The sequence below is a fragment of the Nyctereutes procyonoides genome, unplaced genomic scaffold (assembly GCF_905146905.1).
Source record: "Nyctereutes procyonoides isolate TBG_1078 unplaced genomic scaffold, NYPRO_anot_genome, whole genome shotgun sequence".
NCBI classification, from domain to species: Eukaryota; Metazoa; Chordata; class Mammalia; order Carnivora; family Canidae; genus Nyctereutes; species Nyctereutes procyonoides.
In genome coordinates, this window is record NW_026575125.1 from 70,525,458 (window position 1) to 70,539,715 (window position 14,258).

The 14,258-nt window shown below is 40.7% G+C and overlaps 1 pseudogene; it reads left to right on the forward strand.

Moving 5' to 3' along the window:
- Positions 1–220: 220 nt before the first annotated feature.
- The window catches only part of LOC129517983 (nascent polypeptide-associated complex subunit alpha-like), a 67,892-nt pseudogene continuing 53,854 nt past the window's right edge, over positions 221–14,258 (forward strand).

A 14,258-nucleotide genomic window follows, 5' to 3' on the forward strand; every position in this document is an offset into this window, starting at 1 on the left:
CTGCCATAATCTCCCCCTTTTTTAGTTTTTGTAAGGTATTTTTAAGTGTAAGATGAGCTCTTTCAATAATAGCTTGACCTGTAGAGTTGTAAGGGATGCCTGTGGTATGCTGGATGTGAAATGTTTCACAAAAGGTTTTAAAAGCTTGGGATATATAAGCGCTCCCATTATCAGTCTTTAATCGTTTAGGCATTCCCATGTAAGCAAAAGCGTGAAAAAGATGATTTTGAACATCAGTGAAACTTTCACCAGAGTGAGCGGAAGCTACAATCATGCCAGAATAGGTATCAATAGAAACATGCACAAATTGTAATTTATTAAAAGATGAATAATGTGTTACGTCCATTTGCCAGAGATCATTGGGCAAAAGGCCCCACGGATTAATGGCAAAAGAAGGGGTGTTAACATATTGGGGACATAGGGAGCAATTTTTAACAATTTGCCTAGCTTGTTCTCTAGTTATATGAAATTGCTTTCGTAGGGATCGAGCGTTTTGGTGGAAAAGAGAGTGACTTTTCATTGCCATACCGACAGAATCCTTATTAGCAATGACAGAATATAAATGAGTATATCTGTCAGCCAAGTCATTTCCTGAGGATAAAGGCCCAGGTAAACCAGAATGTGCTCTAATATGAGAAACAAATATAGGTGAAACTCTTTTTAAGAGCAGCTGCTGTATTTTATGAAAAAGGCACGAAAGTTCCTCATCATTAGAGTTTATGAAAGAATCACCAAGGATGGGTAATATCCTGGCGACATATTGACTATCTGAATAGAGATTAAAGGGTTCTTGATAGATTTCAAGAGTTTTCATGACAGCATAAAGTTCAGCCCTCTGGACAGATTTTGTCTTTTAGGATAATTGAATGATATTTTTATGTTGTTTATGCAGATAGACAATGGCAATGTGCCCGTCTTTGCTGGCGTCCGGAAATATGATGGGAGCGTCTTTAATCAGTTGACTCGAAATTGGAGAGACAAATATAGTAGGAATGATGGAGAGTTCCTGAAGGAGTTTGTCGTTGGGAAGATGAAAAAGAAATTGACCAGGAAAATTTGCCATAGATGTTTGCCATTCTAAGGAGGTTTGATATGCATCCTCTACCATTGAGGCGGTTAAAAGAGGACATATAATATTATGAGGCTCATGTCCAAATAACTGGATGCATCTCTTCCGTCCTCTAGCAATTAATAAAGATATAAGGGAAATCGTTGGGTTGATGACATGTAAAACATGCATAGCTAAATGTAGCCATTCCAAAGGCTCATGGATTTGCCACAACACTGCCATAGGGAGAGCATCAGGTTTTAAGATTATTAAGTTAACATTCTCTGTCAGATCTCTTTGTTGAAGCTGCGCAGAGGAAATTTTATTTGCTACTAAAGTTAAGGCATCCTCTGCTTCTGGAGTAAGCTGTCTCAAAGATGAAGGAGAGGAGTCCCCTTTTAAAATAGAAAAAAGGGGCTGTAACTGGGAAGTGGTGAGAGACAGCGAAGGGCGGAGCCAATTTATATCACCTAATAATTTTTGGAAGTCATTTAAAGTTTTTAATTGCGAGGTTCTAACTGCGATTTTCTGTGGCCTAATACTCTGTTTACTAATAAGATATCCTAAATACTCAAAGGGAGCTTCTCTCTGTACCTTCTCAGGAGCTATTTGAAATCCAGCAGAGCTAAGACATTGGGAAAGAACCCGAAAGGCGTTAGCCAAGTGTTCACTGGTCTCTGCAGCCAGTAATAGGTCATCCATATAATGAATACAATATACCTCAGGGAATTGTTTCCTGAAAGGGATTATAGCTCTTTTTACGTATTCTTGGCATAAGGTGGGACTGTTAATCATTCCCTGAGGTAAAACAGTCCATTCGTATGGATAGTAGGGTTCTTGTAAATTTGTAGAGGGCAAAGAAAATGCAAAATGCTCCCATCACCAGGGGCTAAAGATATGGTAAAGAAGCAATCCTTTAGGTCTAGAACCAACATCTGAAAATTTAACGGAATGGCAGAGGGAGAAGGGAGGCCAGGTTGTAGGGTCCCCATGGGAAGTATTACCCGGTTGACTGCTCTTAGGTCTTGTAAAAGCCGCCATTTTCCTGTTTTCTTTTTTATGACAAAAATAGGGGTATTCCATGGGCTAGTAGAAGGTTTTAAATGGCCGAGGTTTAATTGTTCTTGTATCAAGATCTCAGCAGCCTCTCTTTTTTCTTTCACTAAGGGCCATTGATCTACCCATACAGGAGTGGAAGTTTTCCATTTGAGAGGCAATGCATGGGGAGGATTCAATGGCCCTGGGGAAAACCCAAACCTTGTCGGGCCGGATTAGGAATGGGGGCTATAAAGGCTGGGTCCCCTTGCAAATTTTTACCTAAACCTTTTCCAGGCTGATATCCATGCTGTATCAATTGATTAAAAGACCAATCATTGGAAAGGGAGAGATTCATTTGAGACAAAACATCTCTGCCCCATAAATTTAATTCTATATCTAATATAAAGGGCTGAAATACTCCTTGTAAATCATTCGTCAGATCTCTCCATGTAAGCAAATCAGAACTTTGTTCAGGGGAGGAGGCAAAGCCTACCCCTCGAATAGGTACATCAACCGTTTTCTTGGGCCAAGTTTTAGGCCAATTATGATTAGATATAACTGAAACATCTGCCCCAGTGTCCAAAAGGCCCGGAAAAACCTTTCCGTTTATCTCCAGGTTAAAAAGAGGTTTATCAGGAGAAATCATTTTGGTCCAATATATATTGGTGGATCCGAAACCTTTATCTCCTCGCTCCTTAGTAAGCGCTTGATTAGAGGTTTTTATTATAGGGAGCAATATTAGTTGAGCAATAGGCATCCCAGGTTCCAGAGAGAGAGAGTACCAGTCTTCAGGGATGTCAAAATATTAATTTCACCCGTATAGTCAGGGTCAATAACACCTGGATAAACAATTAAACCTTTCATAGTGGAACTAGAACGCCCAAGGAGTAATCCAAAAGTTTCCTTAGGTAGTGGCCCCCATATGCCTGTAGGAATTTTCCTAGGTAATTGGCCTCCCTCCAAATAGTGAGTATGAATAGGAGCTAAATCTAATCCTGCACTGGCGGGGGTACCGCGGTATAATCTGTCAATTCGAGGGAGGTCATCGGTGTTGGAGACGGGAGTAATGTTTGTTGGGGAAAGAGGGCCGCTATTGTTTGTTGGGGCCGCGGCAAGCCCCCCTTCCAGTTTCCCGAAAGGGGATTCCCGTTAGAGTCAGTCTTTGATCTACATTCATTAACCCAATGATATCCTCTGTGGCATCTAGGGCAAAGGTTTTGAGGTTTTTTTTGTAGTTTGAGAAGTCTTTTTCTGAGGGCATTGATTTTTAAAATGCCCCAATTGGCCACATAAGAAGCATTTTTGATTTATTTTCATGTTTGGGTTCTTATTTTGTTTTAGTATCTGAGCATGCAATTTTGCTGGAGGGATGCCTTTAAAAGCAGCAGCCAAGGTGACTCCTTGCAAATACGAGGGCCCTATATCTGCGCAAAGGCGCACATAATCTTCAAGAGTTCCCTGGTTCTTCCAAGGTCTTATGGCTGCTTGACAGGCGGCATTAGCATTCTCATAGGCCAATTGTTTATTAAAGTGCCAGCTTCCGAATCGGTGACTATTCTACTGACTGCGGTTAACAATCTGGCCACATTTCATGATTGGATTGTTTGTTTCTTTGCTGTTGAGTTTAATAAGTTCTTTATAGATTTTGGAAACTAGCCCTTTATCTGATATCTTATTTACAAATATCTTCTCCCATTCTGGAGGTTGTCTTTGAGTTTTGTTGACTGTATCCTTTGCTGTGCAAAAGCTTCTTATCTTGATGAAGTCCCTATAGTTCATTTTTGCTTTTGTTTCTTTTGCTTTTGTGGATGTATCTTGCAAGAAGTTACTGTGGCCAAGTTCAAAAAGGGTGTTGCCTGTGTTCTCCTCTAGGATTTTGATGGAATCTTGTCTCACATTTAGATCTTTCATCCATTTTGAGTTTATCTTTGTGTATGGTGCAAGAGAGTGGTCTAGTTTCATTCTTCTGCATGTGGATGTCCAATTTTCCCAGCACCATTTATTGAAGAGACTGTCTTTCTTCCAGTGGATCGTCTTTCCTCCTTTATCGAATATTAGTTGACCATAGAGGAAGACATAGACATGGCCAACATGCACATGAGAAAATGCTCTGCATCACTTGCCATCAGGGAAATACAAATCAAAACCACAATGAGATACCACCTCACACCAGTGAGAATGGGGAAAATTAACAAAGCAGGAAACAACAAATGTTGGAGAGGATGCGGAGAAAAGGGAACACTCTTACACTGTTGGTAGGAATGTGAACTGGTGCAGCCACTCTGGAAAACTGTGTGGAGGTTCCTCAAAGAATTAAAAATAGACCTGCCCTACGACCCAGCAATTGCACTGTTAGGGATTTACCCCAAAGATTCAGATGCAATGAAACGCCGGGACACCTGCACCCCGATGTTTCTAGCAGCCATGTCCACAATAGCCAAACTGTGGAAGGAGCCTCGGTGCCCATCGAAAGATGAATGGATAAAGAAGATGTGGTTTATGTATACAATGGAATATTACTCAGCCATTAGAAACAACAAATACCCACCATTTGCTTCAACGTGGATGGAACTGGAGGGTATTATGCTGAGTGAAGTAAGTCAATCAGAGAAGGACAAACAGTGTATGTTCTCACTCATTTGGGGAATATGAATAATAGTGAAGGGGAATATAAGGGAAGGGAGAAGAAATGTGTGGGAGATATCAGAAAGGGACACAGAACATAAAGACTTCTAACTCTGGGAAATGAACTAGGGGTGGTGGAAGGGGAGGAGGGCGGGGGTGGGGGTGAATGGGTGACGGGCACGGAGGGGGACACCTGACGGGATGAGCACTGGGTGTTATTCTGTATGTTGGTAAATTGAACACCAATAAAAATTAATTTATAAATTAAAAAAAAAAGAAGATGTGGTTTATGCATACAATGGAATATTACTCAGCCATTAGAAACGACAAATACCCACCATTTGCTTCAACGTGGATGGAACTGGAGGGGATTATGCTGAGTGAAGTAAGTCAATCGGAGAAGGACCAACAGTGTATGTTCTCATTCATTTGGGGAATATGAATAATAGTGAAAGGGAATATAAGGGAAGGGAGAAGAAATTTGTGGGAAATATCAGAAAGGGACACAGAACATAAAGACTTCTAACTCTGGGAAATGAACTAGGGGTGGTGGAGGGGGAGAAGGGTGGGGGGTGGGGGTGAATGGGTGATGGGCACTGAGGGGGACACTTGACGGGATGAGCACTGGGTGTTATTCTGTATGTTGGTAAATCGAACACCAATAAAAATTAATTTATTAAAAAAAAACAATCTGGCCACAAAATCAGAATAATTTTCCTCGGGACCTTGCCTGATTTTTGACAGTTCCTGTGACCTTGTATTTGTGGTAGGTAGCTTTTTCCATGCTGACAGAGAACAACTATTAATTTGGGTATAAGCTACTTCAGGAAAACCCAATTGCAAGCCTACGTCATAATACGGACCAGAACCAGTTAACATGTTGTAATCAACAGGAATGTTAGTTCTCTTATTGTAGCTGGCCTGTTTTTCGGCATTTTCAGAGAATTGCGTTTTCCATAACAAATTGTCCCCCGGGGAGAGGCATGCTTGTGCAATGACCCTCCAATCTCCAGGACATAATGCTTCTCGTGTTAAATTGTCTAACATAGATAGAGTAAAGGGCGCTGTAGGGCCATACTGAGTACATGCTTGTTTCAAGTCCTTTAGTACTTTGAAGCTTAAGGCAGTGTATGCTCTCTGTCCCCCCTGCACAGTAACAGGAAATAACTGAAACTCAGATACATCTTCTCCCCTCTGTGAGGCTTGAAATAGAGTTCTTTGTAATGGAGTAACTCCTTTTATTGGGTAAGAATCGTCTGATTGGACAGGAAAAAGGCTTCGAGGAGCCTTCTCAGTTTGCACAGCAGAGGAGTGTAATAAAGGCGGGGGAGGAGGTTCAGCATGATTTAAAACAAAAACCTCCTTCCTTCTATCTTCAAGGTAGGGACCATCAAACGGATCCTCTTCTTCATCATCTATTCTAAGGGACAGTTTATGTTATGGATTTTTTGATTTTTTAAGCTCCCCCCCATTGAGGGTGGAGACTCTTTTTCATCTTTAGAGTTCAAGGAGATGATCTCAATAGAGTCTGTAGGATCCAGAACCTCCTTTATACAATTCCATGTAGTCCATATATCAGGAGGCAATTGTTCCCCTTATTTTTAATTCATTTTTCAGAGTCTGTCCAACTCTTTGCCAATCCAAAAGATCCACCAAGCCCTGATCAGGAAACCAAGGGCATATTATTCTAACTGTATCAAAGAACTTATCCAAAGAGTTATGAGAAACCTTAAACCCCTTCTCCCTTAAAAGAGCCTGTAGAACTTTTAAAAAATACCCATGTTCTACAGATTGCCTTTGTCCCATGATTATTTTACTCCTATCGTTCACGGAGCCGCTGTGATCCCCTTACCTATAACGTAAACACTTCTTCTTTCACTCTGTCTCGTGTCCCTGTTCGGGCGCCACTTGTCGCGGCCGGCGCGAGAAGGTCCGGATTCAGGAACCGAGGGCAAGGGGATGAGAAAGAAACAAGAGACTAAAAGTTCATGGGATAGGAGGTTCCATGCAGCTGATGGCCACAATGGACAAGCTTTATTTTTACATGTAGAGTTTATATAGCCTCTGTAAGCAGGTGACCTATTTCTCTAAGGAGAAATACATCTCATGGACGAACATACATTGTCTTTAAAACTAACAATAGCTAGAACACCGCAAATTCCTGTCACTTGTTTTTTTTTTTTTTTTATAAATTAATTTTTATTGGTGTTCAATTTACCAACATACAGAATAACACCCAGTGCTCATCCCGTCAAGTGTCCCCCTCCGTGCCCGTCACCCATTCACCCCCACCCCCCGCCCTCCTCCCCTTCCACCACCCCTAGTTCGTTTCCCAGAGTTAGGAGTCTTTATGTTCTGTTATTGTTAAGCTGTCACTTGTTTTTAAGCAGTAGAGCATGAATGCCACATTTAGAATAAACAATGAGGTTTGTTCATTAAGTAATGACTACCAAGGCAGTCATATGTCAAGCCACTTCCTTGCTTACTTTATAGGAACTTGACCCAATAATATTTTAAAGGAGAAGCAAATATGTACTTTTACTTCCATAAGGGGGAAGAGCTAGGTGCAGTCCCAGCGGGTTGGCCAGGTATGACAAGGAGCCTTTGCTCAACCTGGAACCCTGCCTCACATCGCAGGACTGCGGGTTGGCCAGGGACAACAGGGAGCTTTGGCTCAACTTGGAACCTTGCCTCGCACCGCGGGACGCTCCCGATATATTTTTTGTTTTAGTGATTGTATTCTTCAATTCTAATGGGTTCTTTTTAACATTTTCTATCTCTTTTATCAAGAGTCTCACTGAGTTCTGCCACTTTTTTTTGCATTGTGTGAGCATCTTTCAATCATTACTTCGTTATAAGCCATATTGCTTTTTTTTCATTTAGTTCTTTTTCTGAGGTCTTGTCTTGTTCTTTCTTTTGGAGCATGTTCCTCTGTCTCCCCATTTTGCTTGACTTTATGTGTTTATTTCCTTGAATTAGTGAGAACAATAACTTCTCTTAAACTTGAAGGATTGGTCTTGTGTACAGTTATCCTTTATGTAGACTGTGTGCTTGGTGACTTTTATTGGATGGCTGGAGCTGGAGCTGGTGTGGGCTGGGAGTCTTGGGCTTTCCATGTGGGGACCCCAGAAAGAAAGTGGGGGCCCTGGCAGGACAGCTAGAGTTGAAGTGGGCACAGATCAGTGTGATTCCTGGGCCCTCCACTGAGTGGATGCTCTGGAGGAACAGCCAAATCTAATGTGAGTGGCAAGCCTGAATGTTCCAAGGCTCTACAGTCTGAGGGTACTTTGGTAGGATAGCTGAAGTTGAAGTAGGTGTTATCTGGGATGTTCTGGACCTCTCTGCACAGCCGTGCCCTCACAGGGTGGTTGGATCTGAGGTTGGGTACAGATTGGGAGGTCCCAGGATCTTTGCTCAGCAGGAACCCTGGCAGGATAACTAAAGCTGAAGTGAGTGCATACCGGGTGTCCTGGTGTTCTAACTGAGGATATTCTGCCAGAACAATAGACACTGAAATGAGTGCAAGCCAGGTTGCTCCAGGGTGCTCTGTGCCAAAGGTGCTCTGATGGAGTGACTAGACCTGAGGCAGAATGCAGGCCAAGAGGTCCTTGTGCTCTTGGAACAGAACGTACCTGGCAGGGTAGCTGAAACTAATGTGGGTACAAGTTTTGGAGGGGAGATTGAGGGCTCTATGCACAAAGGGCAACTTGGCAGGATAAATGAGGATGGAGTGGATGTAAACCAGAGTGTTCGAGGAGTCTCCACACACAGAGTGTCCTGGAACCAAGATGGGTACAGGCTGGAGCATCCCGGGGTGCTCTGCAGAGGGAACCCTGGTAAAACAGATCATGTTAAAGTGTGTGTGGGATAGTGTGGTCCCTGGGCTCTTCATGTAAAGTGTTCCCTGGCAGGACAGCTAAAGATAAAGTGGTTACAAGTGGGGTTTTCTCAGGGCCCTGTACATTGAGGATGCCCTGGAGAGATAGTTGAAGCCATGGTTTCCCAGGGTACTCAGTGCAGGGTATGCCCTGACCAGGGACTGGAGCCAAATCCAGTGCAGTTGGGGATTTTCCAAGATGCTCCACATAGGGGGTGCCCTGGCAGATTGGTTGGAACTAATGCAGGTGTGGGTCAGGGGTTTTCATGTTGCTCTGTGTAGGGGGACCCTGGCAGAGTGATTGAATTTGAAGCACACAATTTTGCTGAATTGTTTATCAGTTCTAGTAGTTTTTTGGTGGAGTCTTTTGGGTTTCCTACATAGAGTATAAAGTCATTCATGAATAATGAAAGTTTGACTTCTTCCTTGCTGATTTTTTTGTATATTTTTTATTGGAGTTTGATTTGCCAACATAGAGTATAACACTCAGTGCTCATCCCATCAAGTGTCCCCCTCAAGTACCTGTCACCCAGTCACCCAATCCCCTCGCCCACCTCCCCTTCCAATATCCCTTGTTTGTTTCCCAGAGTTAGGAAGTAAGTCAATCGGAAAAGGACAAACATTGTATGGTTTCATTCATTTGAGGAATATAAAAAAGTATTGAAAGTGATTAAAGGGGAAAGAAGAGAAAATGAGTGGGAAATATCAGAGAGGGTGAGAGAACATGAGAGATTCCTTGCTGATTTGGATGCATTTTATTTCTTCTTCTTGTCTGATTGCTGAGGTTAGGACATCTAGTAGTATGTTAAATAGCAATGATGACAGCGGACATTCTTGTCTTGTTCCAGACCATAGAGGAAAAGCTTTCAGTTTTTCTCCATTGAGGATATTAGCTATGGGTCTTTCACATATGGCCTTTATGTTGATGTATTTCCCTCTATTCTTATGTTGTTGCGGATTTTTATCAAGAAAGATGCTGTACCTTGTCAAATCATTTTTCTGCATCTACTGAGAATATGAAATAGTTCCTATCCTTTCTTTTATTAATGTAGGGTATCACATTAATCAATTTACAAATTTTGAACCACCCTGCAGCCCAGGAATAAACCCCACTTAATTTTGGGGAATAATTCTTTTAATGTAATGTTGGATTTGATTTGTTAGTATCTCGTTTAGATATTTGCATCCATGTTCATTGTGGATATCAGCCTGTAATTCTCCTTTTTAGTGAGATCTGTGTCTAGCTTTGGAATCAAGGTAATGCTGGCCTCATATAATAAATCTGGATGTTTTCCTTCCATTTCTACTTTTTTGGAACAGTTTGGGAAGACTAGGTATTAATTCTACTTTAAATGTTTGCTGGAGGGGCACCTGGGTGGCTTAGTGGTTGTGTGCCTGCCTTCAGCTCAGGTCATGATCCTGGGGTCCTGGGATCAAGTCCCACATCATGCTCTCTGAAGGGACCCTGCTTCCTCCTCTTCCTATGTCTTTGCCTTTCTCTCTGTGTCTTTCATGAATAAATAAAATCTTTTTTAAGAATGTCTGCTGGAATTCCTCTGGAAAGCCATTTGGTCCAGGATATTTTGGGGGCAGATTTTTGGTTACTGATTCAATTTCTTTCCTTGTAATAGGTCTGTTCAAATTTTCTATTTTTCCTGTTGCAGTTTTTGTAGTTCGATGTTTCTAGGAATATGTCTATTTTTTCTAAATTTCTCAATTTATTGGCATATAATTTTTCATGATATTTTCTTATAATTGTATTTCTGTGGTGTTTGTTATTTCTCCTGTGTCATGTATGATTTTATTTATTTAGGCCATTCCTTTTTTCTTTCTGATAAGTCTGGCTAGGGTTTATCAATTTTATTAATTCTTTCAAAGAACTATCTCTTAGTTTCATTGATATTTTTGTGGCCTTTTTGTTTCTATATCATTTATTTCTGCTCTAGTCTTTATTATTTCTCTTCTGCTGGCTTTAGGCTTTATTTGCTATGCTTTTTCTAGCTCATTTATGTGGAAGGTTAGGTTGTATATTTAAGGCTTTTCTTGGTTCTTGAGGAAGGCCTGTAATGCTATGTACTCCCTCTATAGACCACTTTTGCCACATCCCAAGGTTTTGATTGCTGTATTTTCATTTTCCTTTGCTTCCATGAATTTTTTTATTTCTTCTTTAATGTCCCAGCTAACCCATTGATTCCTTAGTAGAATGTTTTTTAACTTCTATATATTTGTGGTCTTTCCAAATTGTTTCTTGTGACTACCTTCATGTTTCATATCATTGTGGTCTGAAAGCATGCATGGTATGATTTCCATCTTTTTGTACTTGTTGAGGACTGATTTGTGACCCAGTACATGATTTATTCTGGAGAATGTCACATGTACAATTGAAAAGAATGTGTACTCTGATTCTTTAGGTTGAAGTGTTCTGAATATATCTGTTAAGTCCATCTGGCTCAGTGTGTCATTCAAAGCCACTGTTTTCTGGTGTGTGTTTTTTTCTTCTGCTTAGATTGTTTGTCCTTTGCTATAAGGGGTATGTTAAAGTCCCCTACTATTATTTTATTATCAATGTGTTTCTTTATGTTTGTTATTAATTGCTTTATATATTTGCATGCTCCTCCATTGGGGGAATATTTATTTACAATTTTTAGATCTTTTTGTTGGCTATATCCTTTTTATTATGATACAGTACCCTTCTTCATCTATTATAGTTTTTGTTTTAAAATCTGATTTGTCTGATATAAATATGCCTACTCTGGCTTTCTTTTGATATCTATTAGTATAATAGATGGTTCTCCATTCCCTCCCTTTCAATCTGGTGGTAATTTTAGGTCTAAAGTGATTATCTTATAGGAAGCATATAATTTAAAAAAAATCCATTCTGATACCCTAAGTGTTTTGATTGTAAAATTTAGTCCATTTACATGTAGAGTAACTATTGATAGATATGAATTTAGTACTGTTGTATTATCTGTAAAGTCACTGTTTCTGGAGATTTTCTCTATTCCTTCCTAGTCTTTGCTGCTTTTGTTCTTTCTTTCCCAAAGACTCCACTTTCATATTTCTCATAAAGCTGGTTTAGTGGTCACAAACTCCTTTAATTTTAGTTTGGGAAACTATCTCTCCTTCTATTCTGAATGATAGCCTTGCTGCATACAGTATTCTTGGTTGCAGACTTTTTTCCTTTCCACACGTTGAATATATCATGCCACTCACTTCTTGCTTGCCAGCTTCCTGTGGAAAGATCTGCTGCCAACCCAATTTGTCTTCCCTCATAAATTTAAGGATTTTCATTTCCCTTGCTCCTTTCAGTAATCTTTCTTTTTCTCTGTTTGCACATTTTACTATGATATGTGTTGGTGTTAGCCAAATTTCATTGATTTTGTTGGAAGTTCTATGTGCCTTCTGAATTTGGATATATGTTTCTTTCTCCAGATTAGGTAAGTTTTCAGGTATAATCCACTCAACTAAACCTCCTGCCCCTTTTTCCTTCTCTTCTTCTTCTGGGACTCCTATGATACAAATGTTAATATGTTTTATGGAATCACTGAGTTCTTTGTGTCTGCATTTGTTATACAATATTTTTCTTTCCCTCTTCTTCTCAGCTTCATTATTTTCTATAGTTTTATCTTCTATATCACTTACTTGTTCCTTTTCTTCTTCTATCCTTGTGGTCATTACCTCCAGTCAGTTTTGTATCTTGGTTATAGCTTTTTTAAAATTTTAGCCTGAGAAGTTTTTAGGTCTTTTATTTCCATGTTAAGGGTTCCTCTGGTTTCTTCAATGCTTAAGTCCAGGTAGTATTCTTATGATTGTTGTTTTAAATTCTGGTTCAAGCATATTACTTATATCTATTTTGATTAGCTCCATGGCCATGACCTTTTCTTGTTTTTTTTTTGGGGGGGGGGGATGAATTCCTCCATCTTGCCATTTTGTCTAGACCTCTATCTTTTGTGTGTTAGGAAAGCCTGTGATCCTATTGCCACTAGGGATGAAGATTTGCAGCACTCTATGATCAGTAGACCTGGTGCATGCAGGAGTTTTGGGATGGTTTTCTGTGGGAGGGATGTGTTGCTTCTCTGGCTCTCAATCACATTTGCCCTATTAAAAAAATTACCTGAGGAGTGCAATGGGATGGGGTTGGTGTAAGCAGCTCAAGCCTCCACTGTATGCACTGAGGCACTCACTGTAGTATATCTGTCCTGATGGGAGAAGTGAATGGCTTCAACCCACTCTTTTCCCCAAAGAAGGGTGTTCTTGCTTGCCACTGTTCAGGAAGCCCTCACAGAAGAGCAAACAATCTCCCCTTTTTTGACACTTCTGTCAAAGCTTCTGTCAGATCATTGCTTTCACTCTATCTTTGTCTGAGCTATCTGCAGGCCCAGTGGTACAGTGATCCTGTGTTTTATCTTAGGTGTGAGGCTGGGTCTTAAAATTCAAAATTTTAGGGATTCATCTTGGTACATACCTGTACCAATCCTTCAGGAATAAGAGGGGTTTCATCACACTGTGGTTGGTCCTGATTTGTCCCCAAAAAACAGTTGTACAACTACGCAGGCACTTGGAGTCTATGGTAAAGGGTAGCAAAAAACTAGCATCCAAGTAGCTGCCCTCAACATGTGTCTCTACCTGTATCCTAATGAATGGGCAGCTCAGTGGCACCCGCCAGCTCTTTTGTTCCCACAGAGGCAGTGTATCCTCTCCCAAATGCACTCCAATAAGGGTGACTGTCTCTCTCAGCATGACCCAGGGGATCCTCAGATTACCCTGTCCACACCTAGGTCTCTGCCCTCCTTCTCTACAGGAGCACAACTACACCCACAGGCTGAACCCTAGAGATGATATAGGCTTCCAAAACTTCAACTTTCAGCTCCATGGCCTATAAAAATCTGCAATAATCAGCCCTTCTCATTTTCCCAGTCAATGGTTTGGGGGGAGTGTTTTTCCTGTGCAATCACCTATCTGCTGCTTTATGTCTCTCTCTCTCTCCCCTTTCCTCCCTCCCTCCCCCTCTCACTCTCTCTCTCTTTCCATCTCTCTCCCTCTCCCTCCCCTTATGTGTTCAGGGCTCCCTTCCCTCTACAGTACCTGGTATTCTTTTTCTTCCCAAATCATATCACTACATCTCCTACCTTCAACACAAAGGCCTCTTTTCTCCCTCCTAGTTGTGTGGTTTGTTCTCTCAGTACTCAGATCGATTTCCAGGATGTATACAATAATTTAATAATTATCTATCTGTTTTCAAGAAAGGAGACAAGCATTCTGTTTTCAAGGAAGGAGACAAGCATAAGGTCCTCCTCCTACTCTTCCATTTTAACTCCTTCTAGCTACCAGATTTAGGTCTTTGAGCCACTTTAAGTTTTTGCATATGATGTGAGGCAGAAGTCCACCTTCATCATTTTGTATGTGGATTACCAAGTTGGTTCAACACCATTTTTATAAACTTTATTCTTTCTCCATTGAATGATATTGACCCCTCTGTTGAAAAATGTTTGACCATAGATATATGGGCTTGTTTCTGGACTCTGAATTTTATTCATTTGGTCTATATATCTGTTCTTATGTTACTGACACACTGTCTTGATTACTACAGCTTTGCAATAAGTTTTGAAATTGGAAAAAGTGAGTCTTCCAATTTAACTGTTTTATTTTTCAAGATTGTTCTGGCTCTTC